Below are 18,532 nucleotides of genomic sequence, written 5' to 3' on the forward strand. Positions count from 1 at the left end.
CCCAGGAAGTACTGCTTATTTGTTTTCTGTTGAGTGTGTGGCTTGCTATTAACTAACAACATGCTCTGTCTTCTTATTTCCATAAAGTTCAGACTTTGAGTACTATAGTCTCTATTCGCTGAGCTAAGTCAACTGTATACAGCAATGATTTCAATAAGAAGTAAATTTTTGCTATTTTCCCTTCTAAGAGCCATATGTAGCTCTTACCCATGTAAGTGGATTAGATGGAAAGGAAGATGGTGTAATTACGATTGTGTACTCTTAACTCCAAACTCGAGCTCAGCGCTTTTGCAACTATAAAATGTGTTTAAATCTCCTGGGGATGTGGTTAAACTCCAGATTCTGGCTCAGTAGGTCTAAGAAGGGGCTGGAGATTCCGTATTTCCAATAAACTCAGAGGGGATGCTGTCACCACTGAAAAGGACACTGGAAGTGACACATTTACTTAGCTTGGGGAAACAATTTACTAATCCAGTTGCTTGATACCACATCAATGTCAACATGCTGACTCTACTTTTATTATTTGGCTCATTGTATTCATGTTACTAAAGCATCTCTTTAGTGATGTTACATCAGCAATCTAAGAGAATCAATGAAGTTTATACAAATATATTTGCTCCAGTTTTCATTTAACTTAATTTTATACCACTTAGGTCAAATGTTCACTTAGAAGAAAGAAATCTTCTCTGATTACAGAAATAAATTCTTCCTCTCAAGGAAAAACCCACCCACCAGCCCCCAGACAAAACCCAGTCATTTTCAAACACTGAGCATTTATTTCCATGAGCAGAAAGAAAACTGGCCGGAGGCCTGCTGTGTCCCTTGGCCAATCAGAATAATGTGACCATAAATGTCCATGAAATCCCCCCTCTGAATCGCTGCCTCCAAGATATGTCTGTCGTGGGACATGCACAGTACAATTCTGTACCACAAACTCAGCCTCTTATGTTCTAATGTCCTCTACTCAAAAAACCCCCAAAACTTAAATTTCTGTGATATTCTCATCTTAAAATCCATTATCTTTTAGATGGAAAGCTATTCATATAAATGCACCATTTGATTTGTTTAAAATAACAATACCTAGCACACTTACATATAACCCATTTACTATGAATAAGGGATTGTTCTAAGTGTTTTTAAATATTATTTTATTTAATATTTGGAAAAATCCCTAGGTAAGCCCTCTGACTTGCTCACTCTAGATGAAGACACTAAGCGCCAGTGTGGTTAGGGTTTTGCATTAGTCACATAGGAAACAAATTATTGGGCCGGGATTTGAACCAAGGTCATTAATTTTTTTGCATTTAAAAATCTGCTACTCTCTTCCTGAACCGGTTCACTCATACTAATTGAGCACATACTATGTCAGGCTTTTTGTACATCTTCTCATTGAATGCTCATGGCCAGACCTATGGGAAAGGTTAACTAGTCTTATTCCTGTAGGCAGAGCCCTTGATTAAGGTCACCTGGCAAGTGAGGGGCCTAGGGTCTATCTGATCCCAAAATTGTATTCTTTGTCCAATATTTTACCTCTCCCTATTTTAGTAAATAAGAGAACTTCCCTCATGCTATTTTACATGTAGAAACCATCTGAAACCCTTGTATATACCTGAGCACAGACGGAATAGTAGGCAAGTCTGAGAATTTTTTTTTTTTTCTGAAAGGGTCCAAGATAGCTTAATCTAACGTTATCTTGTCCACTGTGTTTCCCATCTTGCCTTTCTTGTCTACCTCACAGATCTTTCTTCTTACATCGTGCCTCAGCTGACTCCCATCCGTCTCTCTCTTCGCCGTTTGAACAACAATATGTACATTGGGAAATGTCTGACTTTTGTCTTTCTCTTGGCTCTTTCTCAAGCCCCAGCATCGCATCTCTCCCACTACTTCCTCTCTCTTGGACATTAGCCTAGAGATTCCCCCACATAGAATTGACTAGCTGAACTGTACCTTGTAGATACAGCTCAAGTCCGAAAACCACAGTGATGGAGGGTAGAATGGCCTCTCCCTTCTGAAAAATGCACCCCGTTTTGGGTCATGACTAACAAACCCTGAACATTTACCAAGAGTTTAGCTGCATGGGGGAAATGCTCACATTTATAATATTAAATATCACCCTTGCTTTCTAGATTAAAACCTTAGGTTTGGGGAACTTAAATTAGTTCCAACAATGTGTTGGAACTGGGGTTGGAATATCAGTCTAGTGACTTCTGTGTGGCCCCTTTTTCCACCTCCTCCAACTCCTTTAATGGTGTTATGTCTTTGCCCTGGGCTTCAACCACTTTTTTGGTGGTGGGCCACCCCCATGTAGACCTCCACACTTCCTTCCACTGCGAATCCACAGCCTGCATTTCACGTAAGCCTTCCCCTTACATGACTTCCTTGTAGTCAGTTTCCTAACTGGCTTTACCCCATGGCGACTCTTTTAAACTTTGAACTTTCTCAGCACTTTTGAGGAGCGAGTGAGGCTGAATTTTGGAATCTGTGAAATTTCACTTCTTTTTAAAATGTATACTTGAGATAAGTCCAATTCCACCTAAGAACTGATCTATTACACTCATACCTACCCATTACCTGGGAATGGTTCTTGGCTTTAAATCACAAGAAACACATTCGTAGTCAGAACGAGGGCATTAAGTGTAAGCTGGCCTCCCAACAATCATGCATTAGTTTAAAAAGTATTTATGGCTTCCTACTCTATGCTATAGACTTTGCTAGATCAACCACAGACGGTGCTGGCCCCAGGGAAATAGCCATGAACAGGTGGACCTCGTCCTTGTATTCATGGGCTTCGGAGGTTGAGTGAGGCTAGCACAAGAAATGAATGATTACTGAAGGGCACGATTAGTAGTTTAAACTATTGGATACAAAAATGATGATCTGAAATGTAACCCCCACAATTTACAATTTTAAAAATTGTTTTTTCAATTTCTCTTTGCCTCCTGAAATACCGCTCTTCTTTGGTTTACCAGACACCACGCTCTGTCCTGTCCTTTGCTGGCAGTTGCTTCCTTGCCGCCATCAGACTGGTCCGAGGTAGCATCCTGAGGCCCAGGACGGTCCTCAGGGTTCTGTTCACTTTTGTTGGTCTTCTCAGTTGCCATCCCGTTGATTGCCACCCATGTGCTCAAAGTAGAACTGGTCCATCCTGTTGCCAAGGCTGGGACCTTTCACTAGACCGTCAGACCTGTCTTCTAAGATGCACTGGATGGGTTTGAACCACAATCTCTTCAGGCGGGTGGTCAAGTGAGCACTTAACCACTTGCATCACCTGGGGGCTCTGTTCACCTTCCAAGGGGGAAAAACAAACACACACACATAGAGCAAACCAAACTCACTTCCATCACGTCATGCTGTCACCAGTTCCAAACCATCGGCCACTCCTCAGGAGAAAGACGAGGCTTTCTACTCCTGTAAAGAGTTATGGTCTAGGAGACCCACAGGGCAGTTCTACCCAGTCCTATAGGGTTGCTATGATGATGTTCACCTTACTACTCCTTTAAAAATGCCATAAAGTTTCAATCATCACCCTTTCCCAAATAATGTTCATACCTCTAGCTCTGACTTCTCTGGTCTACATTTCCAGGGCATGATCTAAAAGTCCTGCCCATTTCCCAACCATCACCCTGAATGCTGAACTTATCTATTACAGATCTCCTTAACTCCTGCCAAGACCAGCAGGACAGGAATGTGGATGCCATGAACTTGGTAAAAAAAATAAGCTGTCCAGTGGAAAGATGTCCTCTTCAGTCTTGATTCCACTTCGTGGTTCAGCTTTGCCTCTTTCGTGCTGGTGCATCTCCATTCTGAGATCGGAGGCGCCTTGAAAGCAGGAGCTGTGTCTTCTACTGCTCCACATCTCCGAGGCCGGCCCCAACCTTCCAGGCTCTTTACACGTGTCTGAGAACATGCGTGACGAGGGCCAAGAGTGCAAGCTTGAAGCATGAAGCAATTACAGCCATGCTGCCCTCCTCCCGTCTCTTAGGGTCAACAGGAATGTAAACGAAAATAACAAAGGCAGAAAGAACTAAGGACAAAATAAGGAACTAGTGAGAAAGAATGAAAGAGCTAAAGAGAGAAAACTGAAATCATGAATGAAGGACGGGAAAAGGAAAGATGGACAGGGAGAGAGGGAGGAGGAGGGAAGAAACCAGACTCATTTTCAGAACATCATGTTCGCTCTTCTCCAGCTTTATGATGAAGGTTATTGCTGCTTACATTTGGCAGAGTTTAATATTATCCCAAGATTAGTAACTCTACCCTTGAAGGGTTCTTGATGATTATTTGGCCTCATCTCTCATGACTGCGGAGTCTTCCCTTCCGAACACATCTCTTTGAAGGCAGCAGGAATCTGGTCTGTGATGCATCACAGGGCTTTGCTTCGGGGGAGGCGGAGCAGCCTGCTGCGGAGCCTAGAAATGCACTGACCCATTTTCCCCTTCTCTCTGTCTGGGCTGTCCTATTGCTCGCCTGGCTCCTCCTGTCACAGTGCAGCCATTACCCAAACCCACTGCCCTTACGTGGATTCTCACTCAGAGAACTTTCGGGATAGAATAGCACTGCTGTTTCACATTTCTGAGGCTGTACATCTCTACCGGAACAGACCACCCCATCTGCCCTCCTTGAAGTGACTGGGGGGCTTCAACTGCTCTTCTTTGTGGTTAATGGCACCGTGTGTAACCCACTCTGCTGCCAGGGTTCCCTGTGTAGCCCGTCAGAGCCATCTGCATAGCACCTACAGAACCTGTCGTTTGAATTAGGCTTCACCCCTGTCAGGGTTTCATGTAGTAGACATGAAACAAAAAGGGTTGATATATATTTTTCCCACCAATGCCCAGTTTTTGATGCACATTTAATATGTATTTTCCTTTCTTTCTGCCTTTTGTCATTTTCTATTTCCTCCAGTAAAGAGAGGAAACAGAAACAACCTGCCTAGTGTGGCTATAGCCAGTATATGCTCTGGGATCCTGGGCAGGACCCTCTTAGGGCACAGCCTTCTGTCCCTGAGGAGCCACATTTCCTCATACTTCCTGCTTTCAAAGGCTCACTTGTATGCAAGGTTATCTTACACAAGATAGTAGCATTAAACTTGGCTAACACTTAGTCCAGGACTCCAAGTGGTGTGTTGTTTATGTTGTTGTTCGGAGCTTTTGAGTCAGGTACGACTCATCGTGACCCTCAAAAGGAAACCCTAAGCGGCCCTGCACCATCCTTCCATCGTTCCGGTGCCCGAGACGACCCTTGCAGCCAGGATGCCAGTCCACGTCACCAAGGGCCTTCCTCTTTTTCGCTTCCCCTCCACTTTCCCAAAGTGGTGTCCTCTGGGGACTGGTCTCTCCTGACCAGATACCCGAAGTATGTAAAACAAAGTCTTGCCATCCTTGCCTCAAAGGAGCACTCTGGTCGTGTAGTGAATTGCTAGCCACAAAGTTTGAAACCACCCTTGGCTCCCTCCGAGGGGAAAAGATGAGGCTTTCTACTCTGTACAGATTTACAGTCTCAGGGGCACAGGGGCTGCTCTACTCTATCCTATAGAGTTGCTATGAATTGGAGGCGGCTTGATGGCCGTGAGAGGTTTTGGGTTTTTTTGTAAGATTAGACCTCAATTCTCAGCATGGATGGGAACTGCTGTCATTTCTTCTTTCCCTTGAGGTTGGGTGAAAATGGCACAGAACGCTTTTTCTTTCCTACCCCTGTCTGCGGTGTGGGACTATCATCCAAACCAAATGTAACCCATTACCATCCAGTGGATGTCAGCTCACAGCAACCTACAGGACAGAGTAGAACTTCCCACGTTGGTTCCCAAGCTGTGTCGCTGCTTGCAGGGGTAGAAAGACATGCCTTTCTCCGGAGGAGCATCTGGTGGTTTAGAACTGCTGGCCTTGTGGTTAGCAGCCCAGCATGTAACCACTGCCCCAGTAGGCCTCCTATAGCATTAGCCAAATCTAAGAGGTGAGAGAAGATAGGTCCTGGAATCTAGGCCTTGAAAGCTGCACATTGCCAGTCTTATCCAGGCTCTTAAAGGTCCTGTTCTTACCACCCGAACAGGGAGCTATGTCCCAGCGTGTGACCTCACTTTTATTCTAGAATATCGATTAGAAGCCCATTATGTGGTACTCCTGTAAAAATGTTACAGTCTTGCAAACCCAGTGGGGCCATTCCACCCTGTCCTAGAGAGTTGCTCTGAGTCGGAATTGACTGGACAGTAGTGAGTGTGCTATGTGTCGAATGCTAGATATGAGGCAGTGAGCAAAACAGAAAAAAGAGAACCCCACCCTCAAGGAGTTTACAATCCAAGGGACAGAGCGCAGAGCTTTGCTTTCTGAGACCTCCTGTTTCTCTTTGCTCACTCCCCTTCCTCTACGCTGGCTCCAGGCCCCTCCCCCTCTTTCTATGTGAACTCCAGAAGCAATGACTGCTGGACCGAAAACACTGGCTTGACCTTATAATCACTGGGAAGCAGGAATGATGGGGAAATCTTTATTGGTTAAACTGTACAGCAAACACTTTTAAGGTACTTTCAGTTTCCTAGGAATGGCAGCATTTTCGTTCCTCTTGATCTCCAGATGGCTTCTCATGGACATAGACCACCTCCTTTATGATTGACATACTTGGAAACACTCCATAGGGTCTCTATGAGTCCTAACTGCCTTGCTAGCAGTGGGTTATTATTGTCATATATATGTTGTTTTATATATGTGTGTGTTATATATATATTTAGCAATCCTTTATTCACAACACCTTCAAGTATTCAAATACTCAAGTTATTATTGTCATATATGTTGTTATATATATATATATGTTATATGTGTGTGTGTATATATATGTTATATATATATGTTATGTGTGTGTGTGTGTGTATTTAGCAATCCTTTATTCACAAAACCTTCAAGTATTCAAATAGCCGAAGATTTAAAGAATGTAATCATTGCTGAATTCTGATGGGGTCCAGTGTTAGTAGTTCAAACCCACCAGCTGTCCTGTGGGCGAATGGCGCGCCTTTCTCCTCCCATAAAGACTCACCACCTTGGAAGCCCACAGGAGCAGTCCCACTTCACCCCATACGGTTGCTAGGAGTCAGAGTCAGCACGATGGCAGTGAACGTTTTTTTAATCACTGCTTGCTCTTGCTCAAAAAGCTGTCCTTTGAAAAAATGAATTACTTAAACACTGCTTTCACTTTGATTTTAGTTGATAGTTTCACGTGATACTCATACAACCTATTAGAAGGGTTGAATACGTTGAGTACTAATTTTATGTCCAGTCTTACACTAACCAAATTTGCATCAGCATCATTTAATAAATTTTACACATTTAAACTCATTTAAACTTTAAAATAGCCTCACCATTTCCCTCACTTAAAATATGCATTTCCCAGTGATGAAAAAAGTGACCCCAGGTTACAAAATCAACAAGTAGCATACTGGAGACTTAAACTCAGCTCCTTTAGCTCCAGAGACGGGCAGCTCAGGCATTCAATTCTCTGCGGCTTATCCTAGATGGTTGTCGCCCCCCCTGCCTCCTCGGCCACAGCTCCTGTGAATCACTGAGAATACAATGAAGTATTATTCAAAAGCAGGAGCCACATGTCACATATTTTGTAACTTGTCAACATTAGAATATTACAAAGTGTTCCCTAATTAGAGAAAAAGAGATTTATTTTATCAGTCTTAAGTGAGCTCTGCTAAGAGAAATAGTCAGGTGGAATTTCACGAAGATGTTTTTTATTACTTAATAATCATTATTCAATCTATCTGGCTACCATAAGAACTCATTTAGGAAATGATAAATTCAATAAATTTCATGCAATGCCATTTGCTTGCTCTGTTCCTTTAAATTAACTGTATAAGGCTTCATGTTTAGTCTCAATAAAGCACCTACATAGACTCAAGTTCAAAATTTTGGGGAAAAGCTACGAACAATTTTCTATTTGTTGTTAATTTCCTCTAGAGAGCCTGGTTTTGTTACCACAGATTCAAGACAATTAAAAAAATATCACTTTAGCCAGGTTATGCTCGTGGGCTTTCTCAATGTCTAGTTCAACCTCAGTTTTAAAATATAACCAAATTATAGTTTCTGAATGTATATGTTTCTGTAAATACACAAAACAGACATGTAAATTCGCATGTTTGTGCAATCAATGCACATGCCTGACTGCTGACAGAAAGGTTAGGGTTCACCTAGAGGTGCCTGGGGAGAAAAACCTGCCAATCTACTTCTCACAAGTCAGCCACTGAACACTCTGGAGCGTCGTCTACTCTGACCCACCTGGAGTCACCGTAAGTCAGACTACAACATGGAGTCTACACTTGACTACAACGTGTCGACCCACCCAGATGGCCTGAGCGCTGCTGACCGAAGGCCTGCCCTGACCAGCAGGGGCCTGAGCTCCAAGGACTCATGGGCTCTGGATGGGTCACATGGTACAGAGCCAAGAGATGGCTCAGCAACAGGGTGCAATCATAGAAAACTCAATCGCAGAAAACCATCATGGTCAACAAGAGTCTAGGCGGCCTGGGGAAGATCGCTGGAGGATGGAGGAAGGGGCAATCATCGGAGCCAAGCACCTTGAAGAGCAAGCTGACAAGGAAGTGACTTTGCCTGTGGGTGGTAGGCACTCGGTCCAAATGCAAAGAAATCAACCAGTGTTATTGAACATATTATCCTGCACTTGAACACCAAATCTCGTGGGTTTAGAGAGAGCCCAAATATTGGGAGCGCTGTTCTCATGGTAAAACTCCTCTACAGTTATGTTCCCCTCCTTCATGAATGGAGTCATATCAGAGGTCTGCTATCAGCATACTTTTCCAAAAAATTGCCAGCTTTACAATGAGTAAGAGGCATTCATTCATTCATTCATGCATTCATTCATTTATCATAAAGGCCTAAGTAGAGTTTATAATGTAGCACCATCCATGTAAGAAATATGAGGGCGTGTCAAAACATTTCTGGGAAAATTTCATAACCATTCCATTCCATTTTTTGCAGGAACTTTTTGAAGCCCTCTTGTATTTTTCACATGGATAGGCACGGTCATGGACACTTAGAATGGTAGAAGATCAAGTCCTTGCTCCAACCCTCTGGGGAAGTAGAGATACAATGAAATACAATCACATATCACATATTACGGCAAACTATATCAACCTCATGAGGGAAAGGTAGCATGACATCCCCCTATATATCGCAGGAGCTAGTGGGGGAGGAGGAGCCCTGGTAGTGCCGTGGGGTTCACATTGGCCTGCGAACCACAAGGTCAGCCCAACGGCTGCTCCAGAGGAGCAAAATGAGTCTGTCTTCTCCTGTAAAGATGTACAGTCTCAGAAAACCACAGGGGCAGTTCCACTATAGGGTCTCATTGACTCAATGGTAATGAGCTTGGTTTGGGGGTTTGAGTTTTGTAGGGTGATAGGGAGTCCAGAAAAGGCTTGGATGAGAAATTGATCTGAGAGATTGAAGTCCATTGAGGCATCCAAAATACATGAGCGAGAGTAAACCAGCCCCCAGATGACCATGACAAGTGATGCCTGCAGCGCTGAAGATCTCCGCACACCCGCAATGAGGCCATTTGGGGCTTGTCTTGGATGTTGAACAGCTTTCAAAATAGACGCATTACAGCCCCAGTGGGGCAGAATGACAGCTGTGTTCTAAGACATACCAGAATGTGGAAGTACGTATTTCTTCCAAAGTACGGTTTTTTGGTTGTTGTTTTTCCCAGATGGAGCACTGGCACTGAAGGCCTTTTTAAGGAGCTAAGAGAGAAGGTAAGGCGATTGGGGCATTTGAGAATTCTATTTTAACCCTATGCAAACAGTAATGCGTTCCAGTTTCTCTCGACGCCACCAGTGGATTATACTTCTTGGCTCAGCAATCAAGGGCCTATTTATAAAAGTTAGTGTTTGCTTTTTGAGTTCTAGTTAGTACGGGAGGGAACGATGGCCTTGTCTTAATGGTGTTACCTGTCATTTAGTTAGCCCCTACCTCATGGTGACCTTATGTACAACAGAACAGAGTGCTGCTCTACCTGCACCATCTCCTGAGAGGCTGGGGGTTTTGGACTGCTGTGATTGTATGCGTTTGATTGGACTCTTATCAGAAGTGATGGCTGGACCTGTTTTTTAGTCTATGGTTCTCTGGAAACACCACTGGAACCCCCTTGGCATCACAGCAACAGGTAAGCCTCCCTTCAGGGAGAGCTGATTTTTGAACTTGAGACAGCTTGGCCTGGAATCGAACCTAGGTTTCTTACCTTCAAAGCAAGATTGCCACCACCATTCTGCCAATGTCCCATAATGTTGGTATGCAATGCAGGTCATAGCTTTCCAAGTCCTTCTCATTTTATTTTCCCTGGGATGCTTCTCTTGAACTAGAGGGAGAGTCTACCTCCCAGACTGAGAATCCATTTTCCATTGGAATGTGGTCTGAAAATCTCCCTTGGTGATATAAATGGTTTACCCTCAACTACTAGCAGGAAGTTGGTGGTTCAGACCTGCCTGACCGTGCTGCGGAAGAAAAGCCTGGTAAGCTGTTCTCATAAAGATGGCAGCCAAGCAAGCTTATGCACTCTGTAACACACAGGGTCACCATAAGTCAGACCTGGCAGCAATGCATCTTCATTCTCTTTTTGTTCGTGCTGGGGGAAAAAAGACAGAATAAAACAAAGCATCGAACAATGTCATGTTTTACCCAAGAGGCAAAACGCACACCAAGACATGTTTTTTTTCTTCTCAAAGCCTGGGAAATCCAACCTTGGCGTCCACGTTCCAAAAAGAGGGCTTTAAAAGGGGTGAGCGAGACCCAGGACGAAGGGCAGTACATGTGCACATTCTGCTCTTAGAAGAGAGGGCAGAAATCCCTAACTCAACAATTGCCTGGAACATTTTTAGCAGAGCCTCTCTCCAGGCCAGCCAGTGAGAATTAAGCAGGAAAAGATTGAGAAGCTGCCTTCCCTTATAAAGTCAAGGTTCTCCAGCGTGGTGTTTTGATGGCTTGTGGAGGAGGGGTTACCGCATACAGTTCTCCAAAGAAGCCAGACTTTCCTATTCCTCTCTACCAAAAGTCCTCCACTGACAAGCGCATAACCAAAATACCAGCTGGGCCTACTTCCTCTCCGGCCAGGGGAGTGGCCCGGTCAAAGGCATTCACTGGTGAGTTTGGGATAAATTCTTGTTGTGAGGGGTCCAGGAAAACAAATATTTTAATTGTTTGGGGATGAGTTTTAAACCCAAAGTGACCAAAAACGACCTATAGATTTCCCAACGGTCTGTCTCTCGATGCAAACGCCTATATTACACATCCTAGCTGCCAAGTGAGAAAGTTCTTTAAATACAGAGGTCTGAACACACACACACACACACACACACACACACACACTGAGAGACTCTTGTTTGTCTAATATTGTGGATCGATGAGCCTTGCTACATCTACCATATCCAAGTTATTAAGCTTCAAAGGCCTGTTTAAAGATAAATGAAGTATGCACAATACGCGTTTAATGCAAACGGCTGCATACACAAGAAGCACCGAATTGAACAGGTCTGAAGAAATGTCAGAACCACGAAGCCCCTGAAGATCACAACAGCAAAAAAAATCCCTACTTCCTGTTTTATGTTACAGGAAAAAAAATGGCATTGCTGTCTGGAAACCATTGCTGCTTGCATTCTGGGTAAACTATACCTTGCAGTATGGTGTTCATGCTGACCAATTCCCATGATATCCCTTCAATGAAAAGAAATCAACATTTATATTTATGTCAAGCTTAGCTTCAAAGGGCAAAGGTTGGGGTGTGGGGCCGAGGAAAACCAAGACGATCAATAAAATGGGTCGGCCGTGGAGTTATCATTACCCTGTTTTCCTTTTGTTGGCTTTGAAAGGCATAGCTTTTATGTTCCTGTTCTGCCTTTGCGAGGCGGAGACCGTTCGGCTACTTTCTGGTAATGGGTGCAGGTTGCTGGGATGCAACCTGAGCGGCATGTGGATCGCAGGCACACCGGGAAAGTGGCACAATGCCAAGGACAGTGAGAGCCCCCAGCATGGAGTAGTCCTCTGTGCGCTTCATCAGCCCTCACAGTGCCCAATGGCCATCCATCCCCAGTGTCCAGTGGAGAAGGCTGAAGAGCAAAGACACTGGATAATCTCCCCAAAGACTCAAAATAAGGTGGAATCTCAGGTTTGAATCCTATGCATCTGAAAACACACACGCCTGCTCCAACTTCGTGAAGCCTTTCATCATAGATTATAAGAATCTTGGCCCGTTCCAACGATCTCAAATTCCAATCGAGCTTTGAGGAATTGGGATGGGGGAGGGGGTGGAATAAAGAAGTAGGAGGGAGGTCCTCAGAATAAAATGACCCTATAGGGTTTCAATTTTGCTGGAAAAGGAAGTGAATGCTTTGAATTCCAAGTTGCTGCTTTTAGCATTCTTGAAGCATCCAAAGATATCTTGCAGGGTCCCTCCTGCTTAGTTTCCTTTTAGGAGCTCAAGTATGTAAGATGCTAAACTAAGGATTGCGTAAACACTTGGGCTGCTCTTGGTGCCCAGTCTACCCTCCTGCCACACCACTTAGGCCTCTTGGCTCTTTCTGGCTCTTCTCATGCAAGCCTCAGTCTTTCTAAGGAGACACTGCTTCCATAGTGCTGCCCACAGTGCTCTGGACGTTCAGCTTTTAAGCAGCTCCCAGCACCCGGTGGGCTCAAACATCGAAACAATGATGAGGCTGTTGCACGACCCAGCCATGCTTTGCTCTGTTGTGCTAGGGGTTGCTAGGGGTCTGCTAGGGGTTGCTAGGGGTCTGGACCAACTCAGTGGTACCTAGCAACAACAACTGGTATTCACCAGGGTTTATTAGGCTAAGCGTGGCTACTGATAGGAAGCCATTGATTAGAACACTATTAATTTCAAAACACTTAAACAGTTCATGTCTTTGATCATGGGTAGGCTCTGCTCTCTGGATTCTCTGGCCATGCTCAGTGGAATCCCCTCTGCCCTGGGCTTCAACACCTACTGGCTGGGATCGGGGCAAGTCACCAGCACTTCCGTGTCTTCCTCTCTGTAACGTGACTGTGGTATTCACTCAGCCGTTTCCTGGGGTTCTTGGGCAGCGTTTTAACTGCGGTTATCATTGGAGCTTTCCTGCGATCATTGTGTCTCTATCTTTTCTTTTGTGTAAATTATCACCTCTTTGCCTTTTACCTCCCAGAGGTCAACAGGAAAATTTACGCTTTTTTTAAAAATTATTTTCAAATGTAATGTTTTAGAAAGCACTAGAGACACAGAGGACATGAATCCCTTAAGTCCTCACTTCTGCCTAAACACTCAATTACCCTGAACTGCTCCGCGGCTGAACAGGCGTTTCCCTGATTATGGAAAGGGAACATTTTGGTGATCAGTGCCCACACACTTACAGTTAGAGGGGAGCAACGCAATCCCAGCGGGGTCAGTGACCTATTCAAAGCCCACGAACGATTTGTGGCTCAGCCCATAAGTAGAGCATGGGCTTCCAGCCTGGTCCAGGCTCCTTCCTGACTGTGTCTTCTATTCATGCTGCTTTCTGAGGCAAATGACTGGGACCCTGGCACCTGGAAGGTGCTAAGGGTAACTAACACCTTGGTATTGGTCTACATTTTGAGAGTCCTATGTCACACTCTTTTTCTCCCTCGGTCCCAGCAGTTCTGGGAGCTTCTTGCTTAAATACATACCGTCAGTCCCACTCCAGAGTCTGGCCTGTCAGTGTACCTTTTTACAAACACCTCAAGTGATTCTGATGCTGTATTCCCAATGTTCAGGCCACTCCCTCTTTTCAAGGCCTGTCGTGAGGAGAATGTTGGTTAATGACACTTAAGGAACATTTTTCTTTTTGTAAGATTGTCCCAGGATCCCCTCAGTAGTGTAAGTCATTAAGTGCTCAGTTGCTAAGTGAAAAGCTAGCAGTTCAAATCCACCAGAGGCACCCAGGAAGAATCTGGGCTATCTGTCTTCCATAGGTCACAGTCCTTTACAACCTGTGGAGCACCTTTCTCTGAAGCCCACAAGGTCACCCTGAAGTAGAAAGGGCTCTGCAGCAACTGGTACTGGGCCAAGAAGGCTGGCCCAGAGAGCAGTCACAATGGTTCGAAGTAAGGAGTGACTGGTTGGTAGTAAGTCAGTCGGGACCCTTTGTGAGTGAATTGACACACCAACTGCAAGGCCAGCTGTTCAGATCCACAAGCTGTGCTGCAGGAGACAAACAAACTAACAAAACTGCCCTGGAGTCGATGCTGACTCATAGTGACCCTCTAAGGCAGAGTAGAACTGCCCTTGTAATTTGTGAAACACTATTTAGAAGAATAGAAAGCCCGTCTTTCTCCTGTGGAGAGGCTGGTTGTTTCAAACATCAGACGTCTCCACGAGCAGCCAAATGCTAACCACTAAGGCACCTGGGGGAGAAGGGCAAGGCTTTCTACGCCTGTGAAGAGTTATGGTCTCGGAAACCCGCAGGGGCAGTTCTACCTTGTTCTAGAGGGTCACTATGAGTCAGAATGGACTCATGGGCAGTGAGTTTTGGGTACGTCAGGGACCTATCATGTCACAAAACAGAAACTCCTTCAGTGAAGCTGTTGCCCCCTTCATAACAGGTTCTTTCGCTCAGTAGCCAGGCATGCTTGCACCGCCCAGGGAATCGCATGGCTACTGACAGAGAGGTGGTTGGTTCAAGTCCACCTAGAGGCGCTTGAGAGAAAAGCTCAGCAATCTACATCCAGAAAACCAACTCTTGGGAACCTCATGGCACACAGCTGCGCTCTGGCACGTGTGGGGCAGCATGAGTTGAAACGGACTCAGGGGAAGCTCGATTTGCATGCAATAATTCCTGGGAGAAACGACATTTTGTGAAAGGAAAAACATAGATGCTTTGTTTGATGTCCCTACTTCTCAAATCATGGCCAAGGTGGCTGGATCCAGAAGGCCTCTGTTGGGTACACAGGGGTTTGGCAGTTCTTGTTACCAGAGAGCCTGCATATATTTGACCTAAGGTTGGCACACCAGGCAGTGACCCTCTGTTTAAGGAAAACAGGGCAAAGATGTTGTAATCATCTTAAAATGTGCTACAGAAAGTCTTGAGTCACAGAAATTCCCTTATCTTGTGCATCTTATCTATTCTTTTCTTAAAATAAATTAGCAAAACTTTCTGAAAATAACTGTGCCCGAGATGGTCGATGTAGCTCTATTAAGGTTTGGGGTAAATAGGGAATTGCTCAACCACATTCCTGAGTTCTCACTCAATGTGAAGGGCAGAGTGTCCTGAGACTAACCAACACTCTGACACCCAATGCCTTGCCTCCAGAAACATCCAGCCTACCAGAGAGCGTATGACAAATAGGAGAGAATGTAAAGGCATGCAATGCATAAAGGGGTTGCAGGAATCTTTCAGGGTGACTAGAGCATGCTCCACACCAAAAAATTAATCAGAAATTATCTCCAGATATGTTTTGAGTGAGACTTCAAACTAAGGTCAAACTATTAGTGGGATAAGAACAAAGAAGGCATCCAGGCCCAGAGGATGTGTGTGTGCTGTGAGGGAAAGAGGAGACTTAGGGTTTGTGAAGCTTGCTATGAAAATTTGAAGAAGAAAGTAAATGGAGCGAGTGGAAGGTTGAACATTCTTGATCTTCTGAATTCTTGCAGCTACTCAGAGAGTAAGAGGCCAGAGCAAGGCAGATACAGATTGAAATTTGGCAGTTTTAATTTTCCCTGTTGAAAATAAGAGGCTCCCTTCTCCCCTGCTCTTTCAGAATTCACTTTCGATAATGTATACTTGTAGCTTCTTTCTCTGTCTCTTTGAAAAGTGATATTAAGTCATCTTTTAAAATTCTGGCTTCCAGAAATTTTCCTCTGTCTTCCAGTTTCTTAGTAGATTAAAATAGCCTCAAGTGGCTCATGTACACACACACCCCACATATGCGTACACACACACACACACACACACACACACACACACACACACACACGGTAACCATGAATTGGAGTGGACTTGACAGAAAGGGCCTTAGTTTCAGTTTTATAGGTGGCCCAGTTTCTAAATTTCAGATCTACCTCTAGTCATAAAGATGCTAGAAAATTAATCATCTTATCTTAAAAATAGAAATGCAATGGGTTGTGTTCACTCAGCTACAGCTAAATCAAACCCATTGCCATGGGGTGGAGTGTGACCCAGAGCCACCTTATGCAGAGTGGGCTGTAAACTCTACAGGAGCAAAAAGCCTCGTCTTTCTCCTGGGGGGTGGCTGGTGGGTTTAACTCGCAGACTTGGTGGGTAGCAGTTCAACACTTATTCAACAGGCTTATCACTGACCTGGACGCACTGTGCGTGGATCCCTGGCCGCAGAGTGGTCATGCGTTGGACGGCGAATCTCAAGGTCAGTGCTTTGAAAGCCACAGCTGCTCCACTGGAGACAGAGGAGGTTTTCCCCTCCTGTAAAGAGTTACAGTCTTGGAAAATCACAGGTGCCACTGGGTGGATACTAACCACTAACCCTTAGGTTCATAGTCAAGCACAAGTACCACTGAGTTGAAATAGACTCAGGGGAAGCTCGATTTGCATGCAATAATTCCTGGGAGAAACGACATTTTGTGGAAGGAAAAACATAGATGCTTTGTTTGATGTCCCTACTTCTCAAATCATGGCCAAGAAACCATCCCAGCTAAGAGGAGCTTAAGGAGACAAGATGACAAGATAGCTAGATGGAATATTGTGTCTTGGCTGGGATCCTGGGGGTGGAAAGAGACTTTAGGTAGAACATTGAAAAAGGTACATGAAGTGTGGACTTAATCATAATGTATTAGTATAGACTCATTATTTATAACAGGTGCAGCAGACTAGTGTAAGATGTTAATGACTGGAGATACTGGATATGCACTATCTTCATAATGCTTCTGTAAATACAGAACTCCTCACAAGTAAGAAGTTTATTTTTAAAAGGAAGATGCCAATACCTTCCCCAGGCATTGTTATTTGGGACTTGAGTATCTGTGTATGTGTTTGGGGCTTGTGTGTGTGTGTGATTCAAGTTTGTATATTACTAATACAGACTCCGTTTTATTGGGAGGCAGTCAGTTTCCAGACCATGCTTTGAGGTCCTGGGTCTATTCCAGATGTCAGATCCCTGCCTACCTGGTGAATGGTATGTGTCTCCCATCCAGATAGTCTGATTCAATCAATCTGGAGTGTGACCTGGGCCCCAGCATATTTTAAAGCCCTTTAGGTGTTTCCAGTTGCAGCCACACGTCCAATTTACTAGGCATACTTGTGCTAATCAAGAGAGTCACCACCTGCCACAAACCCCAGACTCAGACTCATTGCCATTGAATCAATTCCAACTCCCAGTGCTCCTATAGGAGTAGAGCAGAATGGCCTCTCGCTGGTAACTCTGTACAGGAGAAGAAAGCCTCCTCTTTCTCCCATGGAGCAGCTGTTGGTTTTGAACTGCTGATCTTGTGCCTAGTTAAGTTAAAATTAAATGAAATTAAAATGGCAGTCCCTAGCCACATGTGGCTAGTGGCTATTGTACTGGACAGTGGAAGCAGTGGCCATTTTTAGTATCACAGAAAGGGCTAGTCTGCCCACCGTAGATGTAAAGTGGATAGCTGTGGTCTTCTTCAATAGCATCTGAGAGGGGAACTACGTAAAGAATCCTGGGGAGTGGAACATGGTCCGGGTCAGTCATTAGTGAAGAATAGGATGACTAACTCAAACTTTATAGGTTTCAGTATTAAAGTCCCATGTCCTGAAAAACCCAGGATGCCTACTCTCACTCTCTCTCCTCAGACAAAATCAATTGGTGAGTTGAGTAAAATCGCTGATGAATGTGATCAGTTTAGGGAATACAGCTCCTACAAGCTGATGTTTCCATAGCAGCAGAAAATATTTTTCCTTATTGGACACCATAGTATATGTTGTTTTAGGTGTCATTGAGCCCATTCTGGCTCACAGTAAGCCCACATACAACAGAATGAAACACTACCTACGCTATCATCATCATCCATGTTTGAGTCCGTTATTGTGACCCTGTGTCCATCCATCTTATTGGCTTCCTCTTTTGGGCTAGCCCTTCATCAAGTATAATGTCCTTTTTCAGGGAATGGTTCTTCCTGATAACGTGTCCAAAGGATAGGAGAAAGGAGCAAGTTTCATCTTATTATAGGCATTTGTAAATATTGCAATGGGCTAATTTAAATCAATAAACTACTGGGGATTTAAAAAACAATCAACCAAGAATATTTAGGTAATTATTGAATACCTACTGCTTAGCCAGTGCTAGATTGAAACCACAAAAGGGGTTAAAATATTTCATGGACTCAGATCGCAAGGAATTTACAATAAATCATCACTAAATGTGGTTGCCAGGATGGTGCATGATGTTTGTAAAACAATGTGTCCGGAGATGATTCTCGACTGTGTGCTTATAGCTTGGAATTTATTTTATAGTTGTCTGAACTGCAGCTAAGTCATCAGACATTACTCTTTCTATTGCTTCCTCGCTCACTCCTTTGAAGCATGGCTAAC

This window comes from Echinops telfairi, unplaced genomic scaffold, assembly GCF_000313985.2.
Source record: "Echinops telfairi isolate 266 unplaced genomic scaffold, ASM31398v2 ScPeMD7_70;HRSCAF=299, whole genome shotgun sequence".
Classification (NCBI taxonomy): Eukaryota; Metazoa; Chordata; class Mammalia; order Afrosoricida; family Tenrecidae; genus Echinops; species Echinops telfairi.